Source organism: Alligator mississippiensis, chromosome 11 (assembly GCF_030867095.1).
Source record: "Alligator mississippiensis isolate rAllMis1 chromosome 11, rAllMis1, whole genome shotgun sequence".
Taxonomy (NCBI): Eukaryota; Metazoa; Chordata; order Crocodylia; family Alligatoridae; genus Alligator; species Alligator mississippiensis.
In genome coordinates, this window is record NC_081834.1 from 63,574,090 (window position 1) to 63,590,562 (window position 16,473).

The 16,473-nt window shown below is 52.2% G+C and overlaps 1 long non-coding RNA gene across 1 annotated transcript; it reads left to right on the forward strand.

Annotated features, from left to right (window-relative positions):
- The first annotated feature begins 15,158 nt into the window (after positions 1 to 15,158).
- LOC106739295 (uncharacterized) lies at positions 15,159 to 15,875 on the forward strand. The gene is made up of 2 exons (XR_002091518.1): positions 15,159 to 15,207; positions 15,573 to 15,875. It is a non-coding gene; the product is annotated as an uncharacterized LOC106739295 (long non-coding RNA).
- The last annotated feature ends 598 nt before the right edge of the window (positions 15,876 to 16,473 follow it).

The following is a 16,473-nucleotide window of genomic DNA, read 5'->3' on the forward strand; positions in this document are numbered from 1 at the left end:
TAAAGGCAGGAGCAGGGATCCACCAGAGCCCTTTGCAGAGGGCTGGGCTCCTGCCCTGAGCCCACAGGGCACTCAGACCCAGCTGGTTGCGGTCAGTTCCTGCCTGAGGGTTATTGGGCTGTTTGAAAGGCCTGAACCCCAATGCCAACCTCCATCCCCCAACCCACAGGCGCATCTGACCCCATAGCTCCCTGAGCTTGTGTCCCCTGAAGGTCACGGGCCCCAACAGCCCTTTCCAGGGAAGTCCCCAGTGGCTTCTGTCCCCTTCTCCAGCTCTCCTTCCTTCTGCCCTGCTGTTGTCTGTTGGCTGCGCCGAGTCACATTGCTCCCATTTCCCAGCCCTACAGTCTGGTTTTTAACCCCAACTGACCCATGAACTCAAGAGTGGATGTTCAATAAGGACAAGTTCAATAGACTCAATAAGGACAAGTGCAAAGTTCTGCACTTGGGACAGATGATCCCATGTACTACTACAGCCTGGGGACTGACCGGCTATGCAGCAACTACAGAACAGGCCTGGGGGTTACAGCGGACAATAAGATGAATATGAGCCAGCAGTGTGCCCTTGTTGCAAGAAAGCTAATGACATCCTGGGCTGCATTGGTAGGAGTGTTGCCAGCAGATCGAGGGCAGTGATTCTTCCCCTCTACTCAGCACTGGTGAGGCCACATCTGGAGTCCCGTGTCCAGTTTTGCACCCCGCTCTACAGGAGGATGTGGTCACATTGGAGACAGTCCAGTGGAGAGTAACAAAAATGGTTCAGGGGTTGGAGTACATGACGTGTGAGGAGAGGCTGAGGGAACTGTGCTTACTTAGTCTGGAGAAGGGAAGACTGAGGGGGGTTTAATATCAGCCTTCAACTCCCAGAAGTGTGGTTCCAAAGAGGATGGCGCTGGACTGTTCTCGGTGGTGGCAGACAAGAGAACAAGGAGCAATGGGCTCAAGTTGCAGCATGGGATATTGAGGCTGGATATTAGGAAAAGTTTTCACACTAGGAGGGTAATAAAACACTGGCACAGGTTACCCAGAGAGGGTGAGGAATCTCCATCCTTAGAATATTTTAAGACTCGGGTAGACAAAGCCTTCTCTGGGATGATCTAATTAGGGTTGGTCTCTCTTTGAGCAGGGGGTTGGACTAGATGTGAGGTCCCTTCCAACCCTCATTTTCTATGAGTCTATGATTGTGTGATGCATTAACTCCGCTGAACATGAGCTCTGGCACAGAATCACTCACAATGAAGCACTGAGGCACTGTCCCATGCTCAAGAAAGCATTATTTTGTTTTATGAACATGAAGAAGAGACGTGCATCAAACTTGAAGGACTGCAGGACAAAGGACACAACGGCTTTGGAGTATGTTTGCCGCATTGGTTGTGTTTTTATATAGAATACCTGATAAAGCAAATGAACTCACCTGCCAATAAAGTTTTTTTTTTTTTTTGGCTTCAGTCTGAAATTGAATACTGCAGCTCTAGGCCGCTTATTAGCAAAACTGATAGTTTCTTTTTCACTGGAGAAAACTAGGTGTTGTGTTATATGGGGTGAGGCACCGTACCATCAGCACCCCCCTGTGCAGAGCCCTAGATCCACCTATGGTTCAGCATCACAGCCCTCCACAGCCCCACAACCCATGCATACAGCAGCACAGACCATCTCAGTCCTCATGGCACCTCTTCTGGGCATTGCCGCTAGCATTGGAGCTGCTGGCTATGGAGCATAGGGAAAGAGCAGCTGTGGGGTTTCAGTGGTCACAAAGAACAGCTAGGTTGCCCTCTCCTTTTGCCCAAACAACTCTGGAAAAACATCAGTCCAGAATTAGTGATTTTGGAGTTGTTCTGCAGAATGGCAGAGGAGCCAGAGTGGCCTGCAGGATCCGGGGTCCGGGAGCACAGAGAAGGGGCAGCATGTAGGACCAGGTGTCTGGGAGCCCGAAGAAGGGCTGGTGTGCAGGACCAGGGGCCCAAGAGCCCAGAGAAGGGGTGGCATGCAGGACCAAGGGGTCCGAACGCCCAAGGGGGCTGAATGCATAACTAGGCAACATCACAGAGAGAGAGCACCCACAAGGCTTGGGGCATGGTGTAGGAGAGGCATGGAGGCACACAAGGGGCCCTTAAAGTGCCAGGTGCCTGGCAGAAGTACAGACAGTCTGACAGAGCCTGCTTTCTGGGGGGCACAAGACTGTGACTGAGGGGACCCAAGACAGTCCTAGTGGGGATCAACACAGGCTCATGCAGAGCCTGTGGGGAAGGGAAGGCAGTTTTCCTTTTATGACCTTCATTAAGAGCAAGGCATGGTGGGTGAGATTCAAGGGAAGAGCTGCAGCCCAGCCTGAGCCAGACAGGGGCCACAGAGCTACCAGGGGGCATCAAAGCCACCCCTGGGGCTGTGGGCCTGCTATACCTGCTTCCCAGGAGGTAGGAGGGAGTTGTGGCTGGGTTCTCAGCTGCTGCCCTTGGCTGAGACCTATTTGATGAGCCGGCAGTGAGATGCTGTAGCCAGTCGGGCAAACAATACTCTGGCATGCATCAATCTATGCGTCTCCAGCAAAACCAAGGAAGTGATTCTTCTGCTCTACTCAGCAGCTGGAGTACTGCGTCCAGGTCTGGCACCGCACTTTAACAAGGACATGGACAAGCTTGAGAGAGTCCAGAGAAGAGCCACCACTGCCACACCGGGCAGGGGGAGGGAGCTGCTCTCGCTGCGTCAGGCAGGCAGGCAGAGGCGGGAGGCAGGGAGGGAGCCAGCCCCAGTGCAGACAGAGCGGCAGAGGTGGGCAGAGGAGAAGGAGCCACTGCTGCCACCTATGTCATGAGTTTTGCTTTCAGGATTTTGAGGTGCAGTTTTCCAGAAACCCCTGCACCTATCACCTTGAAGCTTGACATGCATCCTGCCCTCAGAAGCAGCTACCACCCCTGCAATTTTCATCCGAATCAGCCACAAAACAACAAAGTTATAGATATTGAATTTTTTCCCCATTACATCCTACAGCCGAATCTCTGAATCGCCAAATCTTTTCCAAATCTTTTCTGAATCGATTCAGCTAAATTGAATCAGAAAAGCAATTCAGATCTCTGAATCAAATCAGATGAATCTGAATAACCCGAATGCGAATTGAAAACTTGACTATTCGCGCAGGCCCAGTGGGGAGGGAGCTGCTACTGCTGCCGTCTCAGGCAGGGAGGCGGAGGGGCCAGGGGAGAGGGAGCCATCACCACTGCTGGCACCTCAGGCAGGGAGACGGAGGCAGAAGTGGGCAGCATGGAGGGAGCTGTCATCACCGCCACCTCGGGCAAGGAAGCGGAGGCGGCTGGGGAACAGGGAGTCGCTGAGATGGGTGGTTGGAGACTCCCTTCTGCAGGGCATGGAGGGATCTACCTGCCAGCCTCACTTGTCATCCCGGGAGGTCTGGTGCTTCAATGGAGCCTGGATACGAGATGTCACAGAAGGATTACCGACACTTGTCCAGCCCTCTGACTACCACCCCATGCTGCTCATCCATGTGGGCACCAATGATGCTGCCAGGGGTGACCCTGAGTAGATCAAGAATGACTTCAGGGCTCTGGGTGCAAGGGTGAAGGGGACAGGGGCACAGGTGGTCTTGTCTTCAATCCTTTTGGTCAAAGGAAAGGGCCCTGGCAGGAGCAGATGCATCCTGCAAATCAATGCATGGCTGTGCAGATGGTGTTGCCAGCAGGGATTCGACTTCTTCAACCATGGGATGTTGTTCCAAGAAGAAGGATTGCTAGGATGAGATGGGACCCACTTGACAGGTTACCAAGAGAGGTGGGGAGTGGAATCTCCACCTTGGCAGTTTGCAGGGCCCAGTTTGACAGATCCCTGGCTGGGATGATCTGGGTGGGGCTGGCTCTGCTTTGAGCAGTGGGGTTTGGACTACATATGACTTCCTGAGATCCCTTCCAACCCTCATTTTCTCTGACTCCATGGAGCTTCCACCACCTCTCTGAGTAACCTGCTCCAGTGCTTTACTACCCTCCTCGTGAAAAAGTCTTTCCTTCTTACCAAACTAAACTTCATTGCTCCTTGTCCTGTCATCTGCCACCATTGACATCAGTCTAGTACCATCCTCTCTGAAACAACCCTTCAGGTAGTTGAAGGCTGCTATTCAATTCCCTGCTCAGTCTTCTCTTCCCCAGACTAAACAAGCCCAGCTCCCTCAGCTTCTACTCAGAAGTCATGTGTCCCAGCCCCCAAACCATTTCATTGTCCTCTGCTGGACTATCTCCAGCTTGTCCACATCCTTTCTGTAGTGTGGGGCCCAAAACTGGACACAGGACTCCAGAAGTGGGCTCGCCAGTGCTGAAAAAAGGGGAAGAATCACTTACCTCCTCCCAAGGCAGCCCAGGATGCCCTTAACCTTCTTCACAACAAGGGCACACTGTTGGCTTTTACTTAGCTTATTGTCCACTGTAACCACCAGGTCCTTTTCTGCAGAGCTGCTGCTTAGCCTCTTGGTCCCCAGCTTGTAGCAGTGCACGGGATTGCTCCACACTAAGTGCAGGACTTTCCTTGTTGAACCTCAGGAGATTTCCTTTGGTCCAATCCTGGCTGAAAGTAGTCTTGGAGTCATTGCTGGCTCCAGGATGTACATGAGCCGCCAGTGCGAGGCAGTGGTCAGCAAGGCTAACCACACCTTGTCGTGTATCTACAGATGCATCACAAGCAGGTCCAGGGAGGTGATCCTTCCCCTCTATGCGGCGCTGATCAGGCCACAGCTGGAGTATTGCATCCAGTTCTGGGTGCCACACTTCAAGAGGGATGTGGGCAGCATGGAGAGGGTCCAGAGGAGGGTCACTCATATGGTCAGGGTTCAGCAGGCCAGGCCCTACAAAAATAGACTAAAGGACCTGAATCTATTCAGCCTCCACAAGACAAGACCGGGAGGGGATCTGGTGGCCGTCTATAAACTCACCGGGGAGACCAGCAGAAAATAGGTGAGGCTCTGTTCCCCCGAGCACCACCTGAGATAACAAAGAATAACAGCCACAAATTGATTGACAGCAGGTTCAGTCTTGATATCAGGAGGCATCACTTACTATTATTTACTATTACTTACTTATTATTTACGTTTAGGGCTGCCAGGCTCTGCAATGGGTTCCCAAGGGAGGTGGTGCTCTCCCCTACCTTGGGGGTCTTCAAGAGGAGGTTGGATAGATATTTGGCTAGGGTATTATGATCCCAGCATCCTTTCCTGCCCAGGGCAGGGGTCAGACTTGATGATCTGTTCAGGTCCCTTATTACCCTAGAAACTATGAAACTATGAATCCTCCAGTTTGTCTAGGTCTTTCTGAATCCTGACTGCTCCCTACCCTCCAGTGTGTCTACTACTTCCCCAGCTTGGTGTCATCTGCAAACTTGCTGAGGGTGCACTCTGTGTTGTCTTCCAGGTCATTGATGAAGGTATTGAACAAAACTGGCCCCAGGACCAATCTCTGGGGCACTCCACTTGACACCAGCTGTCAACTAGACATCAAGTCATTGACTACTACCCTCTGAGCCCGACAATCCACCAAGTTTTCTATCCACCTTACAATCCATTCATCCAACCTGTACTTCCTTATCTTGACTAAGAGACTGTTGTGGGAGACCGTATAAAACGCCTTGCTAAAGTCAAGTTATATCATGTCCACTGCTCTTCCCACATCCATAGAGCCTATCACCTCATCATAGAGGGTAATCAGGTTGGCCAGGCATGACTTGCCTCTGGTGAATCCACGCTGACTGTTCCCGATCACCTTCTTCTCCTCCAAGTGCCTCAAAATAGATTCCTTGAGGACTTGCTCCATGATTTTTCCAGGTGCTGAGGTGAAGCTGACTGGTCTGTAGTTCCCCAGATTCTCCTTCTTCCCTTTCTTAAATATATACACTTTCCTTGATCTTCCTCTTGTTGCTGACATGAACCTCAGGAGATGGTGTCCAGACAGGGAACATGTCTGTCACTCTCTGCTGGACTCTTTCCAATCCATTCACAACCTTCTTGAAGTCTGGGGCCCAACACCGGACTCCTGGGGAGACTTCTGCAGTGCTGAGTAGGGAGGAAGAATCACCTTGATTTCCCTTGAAGTCATGTTTCCTAGACCCCTAATCGTTAGAGACAATGGCAGAGATATCCCCATCCCTTGCAAGAGTACAGATTCACAGGTGATGCAAGCCTCCCCCACTGTGACACTAGGGATGGGATGTGGAGGCAGGAGGTGTCCCCTGTTATAGTGTCCCCCAACCTCTTCATCTCTGCCAGAGCTTGGTACGCAGATGAAGCTGGGCAGCAAAGAGCAGCAAATAATAGTCAACCCTAGGCTGGGAGGCTGGGGCCAGCCGGACGTGGGGACCAGCAAATGTGGGTGGAGCCACATAGAGGGTAAGAAACTCAGGAGCAGAGACCTGTGGGAGGAGAGGACTGGAGAAGAGACCTGCTGGAGGAGAGGACAGAGCCCAGCCAGTCCTCTCCTCCATGCACAGAAAGGACGGGAGGCCTGTGTTGTTCGCTTAGGTTTGGTTGTGGAGCCAAGGCTGCGGTGGCAAAGACTGAACTGTCCTGAAAGACTGGGAGCTGAGCTGCCTTCAGGCAGCAGGGAGACCAGTTTGCTTACATATGAGGTGGAGCAGGGATTTTGAGGACAATGGGAGCACAGCCTGTGAGGTGCCGCATTGCATATACCACAACCCCCTTTTTTCTCCAGGTTAAAACAAACAAGAAGCTTTACTAATATGCCATAGGCTGAGGGCTGTCTCTCTTTCATTTCAAAACAAAAATGAAGAAAACTTTATTGGCACGGGCGCTCATTTGCTAGATGAAATATTAAGTTACAAACCACAAGAGACCAGGCAAAGGAGTCCAAGGATATTGTTAGATTAGGCCTGTAATCAGAAGAATTAAATGGGCATCTCTCATACAGATTTAAATAACAAGAGCAAGCCTTTTTCAGCATCTGGACAGTGCCTCCAGTGCATCCCTGTCAGTCACTTCCACGATTGAGTTAATATTCCCCAGAGTTCACGTTACTCTCCTTGAGTTCAATTTAGCTAGGGTTAAACCCAGTTTGCAGGGCTGTGAAGCACAGGAGAGACATGGCCTGGCATAGCTAGCAGACAGCAACCGTGCAGAAGCAAGGATAACCTGATTAAGGGAATGCCACGGCCATTAAAAAGGAAAGGGGGTGGTTAGCACCTGAGATGAGCAGGAAGCAAATGCACATCACCTACTTCCACATAGATGATAATAAGCCATGAAATTAATTGACTCTCTCACTGCTGCCTGGTTAGAAACACTGCTGCCACCGCCAGGCTGTTGACTTTAAGGTTGTGGTGAAGTGGGAATGAAAGGGGGTGCAGCTGCACCACTGAAGCCCCCCTCTCCTCCACGGGACTCTACAGCTGCTTCAGCCGTCGGGGTTTAGTTGAATTACTGGTGGTGTCATTCAAACGGCAACAGCTTAGCAGCTTGTGTGGTTCTGTGTTTTTTCCTGATAGCAGTTGTGGTTCTTTCTTTGAACAGTTGTGTAACGGTGGTGTGAACATGTGATTACTCTCTGCCTCCTGATTGGAGACCTCACCTCCAAATCCAGGGCCAACAGCAGCAATGCAACACAGCTTGCTCTTCTTCCCAGCTCCTCCACCTGGGCACCCCTTCCTCCCCATATAGGCACTGAACAAATGTTCCTTAGACAGTCTGTAACAAGGTACCAAATTCAGGGGCTGAAACCTCAGGTGCAGGCAGGCAGCAGCTCCTAGGCTGCCTGGCAGGGGGGCTGGGAGCCAGCTGCAGCTCCTAAAATGGGTGGAGCTGTGCAAAAGGGGGTGAGGGGAAAGGCTGTGGTGCTGAGAAGCACAGAGCCTGGGTCGCCCTCTTAGGGTCTCAAGAAAGACCATGGGTCTTGGTGAATCCATCTGCACCACTTATTTTATTGTTGGTTTTGTTTCTGTGGGGACAAGTTTGCCCATGAAAGTAAACTGCCTGGAAAACCCAGAACATGGAGTGGAGCGGCCTTGAGAAGGAAGCCAGCTGAGTAACCCACTTAGAGACCCCCTCACACCCTATCCCCACCCCTTGGGTCAGCAGAGAGCAGCCTCCCCCACAAGTAATATCAGTGCATTGATTTTGCCTGGCAAACCCATGCCAGAGGTCATTCTCAGCTGTCACCCCTTGGCTCTGGAGCTCATGGTCCCAGTCCTTCAAAGTAGCTTCCAGGTCTGCTGTGCTGCTATCCTATCTAAGCCAGCATTTAGCAACTAGGATGCTGCCCTGGGAGTTTTTGTTGTGTATTTTATTTGAATCATCTACCAGCTGCTACAAGTGATTTTATCTCTAAATACAGGTGCCCTGAGGCTTCTTTGGGCTTTGAAGGGTGGTGTATCCATCAGATATTGAAATAAACAGAATAAATAGAGGTGTACTCCTCTTCTGTGAGTCTATGGCTCTGCCACACATTACCTGTATTTCACAATTTACTGGTTAAATGGCACAACAAATTTAGATTGGCCACCTGTGCAAAGTAATTATTATGCTATAACAATGGCTATCCAGCTACAAAAGAGCACACCTTCTATGAAGTTACTGCTTAAACATGTGTAACAGCTACTTTGTATACAGCTGTAATCTGACAGTATGGTAGGGCCTTACAGTGCTGCATCCCAGCAGGACCTTGAGGCAGTTGGCCAGCAGAGGACATTAGAAACCAGTAGAGACCAGTGCAGTTCCTGCGAGTCCAGCGGCGGTTGTATGATTTGGGACTGCTCATCTCACTGCCCCAGGAGCTCAGGCCACAGCTCCAGGCTGCTCCACCCTGGCCTTTGCTCTCATCCCTCTGTGGTTATTCAATGAGCCCCAAACAAGGAAACCTCCCAAGCCTCACCTGCTGGCCAGAGAGAGAAAGCTAGTCTTTGTTCTGCTGTCTGTGAGCTGCTCCTGATACCAGAGCTCCTATTACACAGCCCTGAAGACTGTCTTTAACTTTAGCTAGAAGCATTAACTCAGGAGTGGAAATGCTAATGTTAGGTGAGCATTAACTTAGATGTGAAACGATTTTTAAGTGAAGCATTGGAGACACTACCAAGATGCTCTCCTAGGCAAGATTTTCGTTTTATGGAACTGCAAGAGATGTGCATTTACTTCCAATGGTTACAGGACCAAAGAAACAACATGGGTTGATTAGGTTCTCCCTAATCAACCCATGTTGAGCATGAATAACAGCTCCTTTCTATCTTGTTGGGAAGGGATGGCCTCCACCTCACCCGGAAAGGGAAGAAGCTCTTGTCGGCCAGAATGGCTGACCTACTCAACAGGGCTGTGAACTAAGATTGCTGGGGGGCGGGCAGTCAATGAACAGTTGTAGCCCAGGTCATGGCAACCACAGTAGGAACAGCTTAGGGAGCCCAAGGGAACCCACTCCGACGACAGCCCAAGGAAAGGTCACATCCCATCACATAGGGAAGACAATGGCTTCCCATGGCAGACTCAGCTGCCTGTACACAAATGCCAGGAGCTCGGGAAACAAGCAAGAGGAACTGGCCCTTCTCTTGTGTGACAAAGAGTAGTCTCATAGGGATAACAGAGACGTGGTGGGACTCCACCTACTGTAGGTATAGAAGCCTATACCTTGTAGAGGAGAGACCGCATTGGGAAGGGGGGTGGGCGTAGCTCTTTAAGTCAAAGAGCAGTACACTTCCCTTCAAACTGCGTTCACTAACCAAGAAGGGCATCTTGAGACCCTCTGGGTCAATATAAGGGGAGAGCATGAGGAAGGGGATATAATTGTAGGAATCTATTATATTCCTCGCAACCAAGAACTGGCTCGTGTATTCAATAGGGAACTGGCTGAGGCCGCACACTCCTGTTGCATGATCGTCATGGAGGACTTCAACCTCCCTGACATCCTCTGGGAAGAGCACATGGCCAAATCTGACCTGTCGTGTCCCTTTCTCACTTGCATTGATGACCTCTACCTAATGCAAGAGGTCCACAGGCTGACTAGGGGAGAGGCACTGCTGGCTCTGGCTCTGGCTCTGGCCAAAGGGATGATCTGGTGAGCGATCTGAGGATCAAGGAGAAGCTTGGTGACAGTGACCATAAACTGATCGTTTTCTCTATCCAACGCTGGATGGGCAAATCCCTCAGTAAAATAGAAACGCTCATCTTTCGACAGCCAGACTGTCACAAACTCAGGAGACTAGTGCATCAGGCACTAAGAGACCATAGCCCCTTAGAAAGGGGAGTCCACGAGGAAGATTATTTCTTAAGAAAGCAATCCTTGAAAAGCAAGGAAAGTCCATCCTGTCCTGCAGGAAATGCAGTCAGTAGGCAGGGAAGCCCACTTGGCTAAATGGGGAACTTTTGGACCTCCTGAAACTTAAAAGAGAAGCCTGCACCAGATGGAAAAGGGAATCATCATCAAGGAGGACTACTCAGCACTAGCCCACACTTGTAGAGTGTGGTCCAGAAAAGCCAAGGGAGAAACCGAACTTAGGCTAGCCACAGGAATCAAGAACAACAAAAAGTCCTTCTTCAGATATGTGGGAAGTCAGAGAAAGAACAAAGGCAACACTGAGCCCCTGTGAGATCAAATGGGGCAGCTGACGTCTGATGCATAAAAAAAAGCCAATCTCTTAAATGATTAATTTGCGTCAGTTTTCCACCCGTCCAAGGGGGTCGCACTGTCAGACAGGACACAAAACATCCAGGAAGCAGGAGATGGGCCCACAATGGATGTAGATCAAGTGAGGGAACACCTCGAGACGCTTGACATCCCTTCCTCTTTCCCGTCCTCAACAGAGACGTCCCACCTGCTGTCCCAGATGCTGTTCTGGTAGCCAGACTCCCCAAGTCTGGGTCCATGTTTTTATGCAGGCAGCAGTGGGGGAGTTGATGGACTTCATGGTTTATTATAAGTTCCCTGATTCCTGCTAATCTCTTCACTCCTCAGGTGTTAACCTCCCTCCCTCCTTGATATTCTGCTATTCCAACCATCCAGTCTTCTGCAGTGTGGCTGTCTGTTAGCCCTTGCTGGTCGTGTCTCTCTTCCATTGTGCATCCCAGCAGGATGGTTTATAGCTCTAGCTTAAAAAGGCTTCACTTTGGTGTGGTCAAGTTAACTCAGGAGTAGACATGACTTTCAGTGAAGTGCTGGGGGCACTTTTTAGATGCTAAAGGTGAGATTTTGTGTTAGGAACCTGAATACAGGCCACATGTTCAAATGAAATCTAGAGAAAGCTTTTACACATTTTCAGGCACTAACTTGGTAGCTGGTTGTCTCTTTTTATAGCTTGATGAACGTTTTCATGACATGATCATTACTTTCCATGTGTGGCCAGCCTACACTTATTGCACAATTGACCATTGAATTGCATGATCATTATTTTGTCCATGTGGCCAGTCTGCATTTATTGCGCGATTGTCCATTCATTGCCTGATTATTACTTTGCACACATGGCAGTCTAAATTTATTGTGCAATGGACCAATTAATTGTGCAATCATTACTTTGCCCATGTGCCCGGTCTCACTTTGCACATGTAGCTGGTCTAAATTTAATGAGTGATTCACCAGTGATTTGCGTAATACATGTGTAACAGGCTGCCAGTGTGGGCTCACCAGATTGGCTTGAAATACTTATCCTGGGCTAGAAACAGTGCCAGTGAACTCTGAGCGAGCCCAAGGGTGGAGCGGGGAGCCCTGCCCTGTGGAGGAGAAACCAAGCCAAAGAAGGGGTTTTCAATCCCCTCATTCGCATGGAAGGGGGATGGCCGGGGTTGGGGGCCAGCCACCCTGAGCCCTGGCTGGCTGGTTTGCAAGCCAGGGAGGGACTGCCGGAGGGGATAAAAGCAGCAGTCGAACAAGCACGTGGGACCTGCTGACAGTGACTCCAGGGAAGGATGCAGGAGGCCTAAGAAGAGCTGGGGTGAGCTAACCCAGAGGAGGGAGCAGAGAGACCCCTCTGAAGAGCCTTGAAGGCCCTGGGAGAAGAAGGCAGCAGCAGTCGGCCGTGCCTCCAGCCCTGCAGCAGAGATGGAGCAGCACCCAGGGCTTAGGGTAGAGAGTTGGTGCCCCAGGGCTCCATCGCAGTGTGCTGGACGTGCCGGGTGTCCCAGAGGCTAGGGGTGGCATTCGGCCCCCCACTGCACTGTGGAGAAGAGACAGCACGCAGGAGCACAGGCAGCATCCTTATCCAGAGCGGGGAGCTGGGCCAGTGAGTTGAGGAAACCCTTCACCTTCCCTGGGGAAGCGGGACAGCAGCAGGCAAGGCATTGGGATCCTGAGGAGCAGCAGAGTATCAGGACGAGGGTCTCCGGGAGCTTGGGGTGCAGGCCGTCGCTCAGAGCAGGATTGGTGAGCCATGAGGCATGTGCAGTGCCTGGCCAGTCATCTGGAACAGGGGTTTAGAGCAGCGACCCCTGGGAGCTGCCTGTGCTGCTGACCCTCTGCCACTGACTGCCCCAGAGGGGACTCAGTCCTGTCCCTTATTCTGCAGCTGATTGTCATCAGATGGAGTCCCTGAGCTTTGTTCTTGGGTCATGCTGATTGCTGCAGGAGCCTACTCTGTTACTGGTTGCTTGCCTTTTTGGTTGCCACGGAGGGTCACCCTTCAGCCCCTTTGTCGGGTTGGGGTTTGATACGATTTGATTGCTGCAGATCAGAAGAGCTGAACCTGTTGCAGTCTGTCGCTTATTGGGAAGCCTATGGGAGCTGCTGGGAGTGAGCACCTTGCTTCCTTGTGGTAGCGTCTCAGCAGCGGCTGAAAGCTGCCGGTTCCCCTACCTGTGGTTCCTGAGTCAAGGGTTGACTAATGCATTCTGGTTTGTTTTGTGGTTCTGGTTATGCCATTGAAGTTCACTTGTAACTAACCTTTCCTGTTATTCTTGTTTTGTAAATAAAGTGTAAATAGTTAAATCAGTTAAGTGTTAGACCTTCTTGGGACCACGGGCTGCTCTGTGGGGAGCAGGGGCCAGCTGGGAAGTAAATTGGTGCTGGCTAGAAGCCCTGCCCCACTCACCACACCATCCCTGATATTGGGCAGGGGTGGCAGCTATTGGGCCATCACCGGGGTTACACATGTAACTTGTGGCAGGGGCCCAAGAGACATGCATTGGACTGTCATGACTACAGGACTAAACTAGACAATATTTTTTGACCCTTTTGACAATTTTTTGCTCAGTTTGTTGTGGTGTGTTTTAAAGTTTAATGTAGAATTTAGTAAATTTGTGCACATTCCACTAGATACATTTGTTTTGAGTTTGATCTCAAACTGAATCCTCTAGCACTAGAGCCAGAGTCTGTGAGTAACACTTCTGCTTTCTCTTCAACTAGAGAAAAACACGTGCTGAGTTATATCCTAGAGAAGCCAGGTTGGAAGGGACCTGCAGAGGTCACACTTAGTCCAGCCCCCTGCCCGAAGCAGGACCAGCCCAGGGAGGTGCCATCTGCACCCTTAAATCTGCCCATGCACAGATACCACCCCCTGCCCCTATTCCTCCCCTGTCTCATCCAGCGTGTTCTCACCAGTGCCCCAGGACCCCATCCCATCCAAGCTGCTGGAGACCTCTATCCGCTACACTGCAATCACCCTGGGCATCGTCCTCTTGGTTTCATGGTTTCATAGTTGGTCAGGTCAGAAGAGACGTGAGCAGATCATCAAGTCTGACCCACTGCCATGGCAGGAAAGAGTACTGGGGACAGGAAACGACCCTGGCAAGGTGATTGTCTAGCCTCCTTTTGAAGACCCCCAGTGTAGGAGCGAGCACCACTTCCCTTGGAAGCTGGTGTCGCAGGGCACTAGGATGTCCTGCTCCTTTAAAGAGCTGACACTGCTAGGAAGAGAGCCCTAGCAGTGAGTGGGGAGCCCCAGCTGCTGGCTACCAGGACAGCCAGAGTGAGCTAGTGGCCCACACCTGCCTGCGGTCAGCTGCGCGGAAGGGGCAGGGCCGGACTCATATATAAACCCCAGGGCTGAGGCCAAGAGAGCAGTTCCCTGCCAGCCGCCAAGGCGGAAGGAGCTCTCCTGGAGCAAGCAAAGGGGAGAGGCCTGACTGCAGGTACAGCCTCTGATACTGGTGAGGGATGGAGTACCCCGGCGTGGCTTGAATGATGTTATAGCCGGGCAGCTTGAATTTATGTTACAGCCCAGGGGCTTGTGTTTTGTTTGCTGTTGTATAAGACCGGTGGTTTGGGTGAGGCTATTAAGGGAAGGAGGAGGCCTCATAGGGGACTCACGGCAGCGTGGGGACTCTGGCGCCAGACAGTGTGCAGCATTTGGGGTGCACAAACCCTGGCGCCAGTGAGGGCGCAGCACTTTGCAGGGCTGTGGAGAGCCCAGGGAGGACAGGGGAGCCAAATTACAACAAGGCCCAGACCGGACAACGTCGGTACCATCTGCAAGGCTTGGGGCATGGTAAAGGGGAGGTTGGAGTCACGCATAGCTCATAAGGCCAGTGTGCCCCAAAACACCCATCGTGGCATCTATTTTGAACTGGGATGCACCAGGGGTCCAGGAACCCACAGGGTTCAGAGAACCAATCAAAACCGTGTCCGAGAGGACTTAAAGGCACCCTCCCTATTAATCCTTTCCTCAGAGATGTGGCAGGAGAGAACAGAGGGTGCCCATTGGGCCAACTTGGCATGGTAAAGGGGCCTTGGGGAGATCACGGCCATCCTTAAGGACCCCATCCTGTGACAGCTGGTTCCAGATACTAGCCACACTGACTGTGAAGTAGCGCTTCCTGATATCTAGCCTGAACCTACTCTCAATCAACTTGTGGTTGTTATCCCTGGTTACTCCGGGAGGCGCTTGGGGAAACGGGGACTCTCCCATTCCCTGCTGGTCCCCCCTGGTATAGACAGCCACCAGGTCCCCTCTCAGCCTTCTCCTGTGGAGGCTGAACAGGTTCAGGTCCTGTACCCACTCCTCGTAAGGCCTGCCTTGCTGCTCCTTGACCATGTGAGTGGCCCTCCTGGACCCTCTCGACGCAGTCCTCATCCCTCCTGAAGTGTGGCACCAAGAACTGGATGCAGTACTGCAACTGCGGCCTGACCAGTGCTGCACAGAAGGGGAGGATCACCTCCTTGCACCTGCTCATGATGTATGTGTGGATGCATGACACAGTGTGGTTAGCCTTACTGACCGCTTCCCCACACTGGTGGCTCATGTTCATAGTTGGAGGGGTTGTCCTCCTCATCCTGTCCCGCCGGCTCCGCAACCAAGGTGCCCCCTGTCCCCTGGGCTCTACCTCCCCCTGAGAGGGGTGGCAGGGAGGGGAATGAGGAATGGAGCCAAGATGCCTGGGCACCATTGCCAGCTCTGGGAGGAGATGGAGGGTCTGGGGTGGAGGGTAAAGCAGGGCTGGGAGCCAGGACACCTGGGTTCTCTCCCAGCTCTGGAAGGAGACTGAAGTTTTGGGGGGTTAGAGCAGGGAGGTGATGGGAGTCAGTTCTTTCCCGAGAGGGGATTGGGGTCTGGTGGGTTGGACCCAAGGGCTCGGGAAGCCCGGACGCCTGGAGTCTCTCCCAGATCTGGGAAGGGAGTGGGGGGTCCTCACCCCTGAATCTCTTTTGCCTCTTTTCCCTTAGATGAAGCTCAAAGCAGCTGGTAAGAACTGACCCAACCTGCCGTGAGAAGACCCAGATCCCCCCCACCCATCCTGACTCCCCACCTTTAGGACCTCTGGGCCAGCAGCGGGGAGTTCAGACTAGACACACTCGTTGCCTGCTGTGGGAACCCAGCGATTGCTGAGGAGATGGTGGCTGTCCCTACCTCCTCAATGGGGACTGGGAGAAACCCCCCATCCCTTCCTGCCTGGCTGGGCTCACCCCCAGCCCCAGGACATCCGTGCCTTGTCTTGTCCCCGTGACAATAAAGGTCTATTTTCTGGAGCTCTGTGGGTCTTCTTCACCTGGGTGTTCCCCGCCCCCCCAGACTCAGCCGCCCACCTTGGGGGACGTCTGGGCTTTGTGCCTCTTCTCTTCTCTCCCCCCACAGACTTAGCCACCCACCTAAGGGGAAGTGCAGTCTGCGGTTACCAGCTCCCCTGGGTGTGGGGCACTGCTACACGGCAAACTAGGCTAAGGCCTGAACAACTCATGACCCAGAGGGGAGCAATAGCCCTGGTGCAGGAGGCCCTGGGAGAGGACAGGCTGTTATCCCAGCCCCTCCTTGCCACGACACCATCCCCCCATCACACCCAAGGGGAAGTGCGGGTGCTGCTTTCAGCAAGCTGGTTTCACCTCCACCCCTCCCCGACCCCCCCGACATTGGGGGCCAGGAATGGGGAAGCTGCAGGGACTGTGATTTCAGCTTAGGGAAGTAAAGTAAAATCTAGAGTGGGGGAGGGTGGGAGAGATGGGGCCAAGGCCAGAGACACCTCCCCAGAGACCTGCCAGCCCACCTCCATCGCTGCCCTGTGTCCCAGTTAGGGTCAGGAAGACACTGCAAGGATATGGGGGGAGGAGGGGAATTTTGTAAGTAAATTGC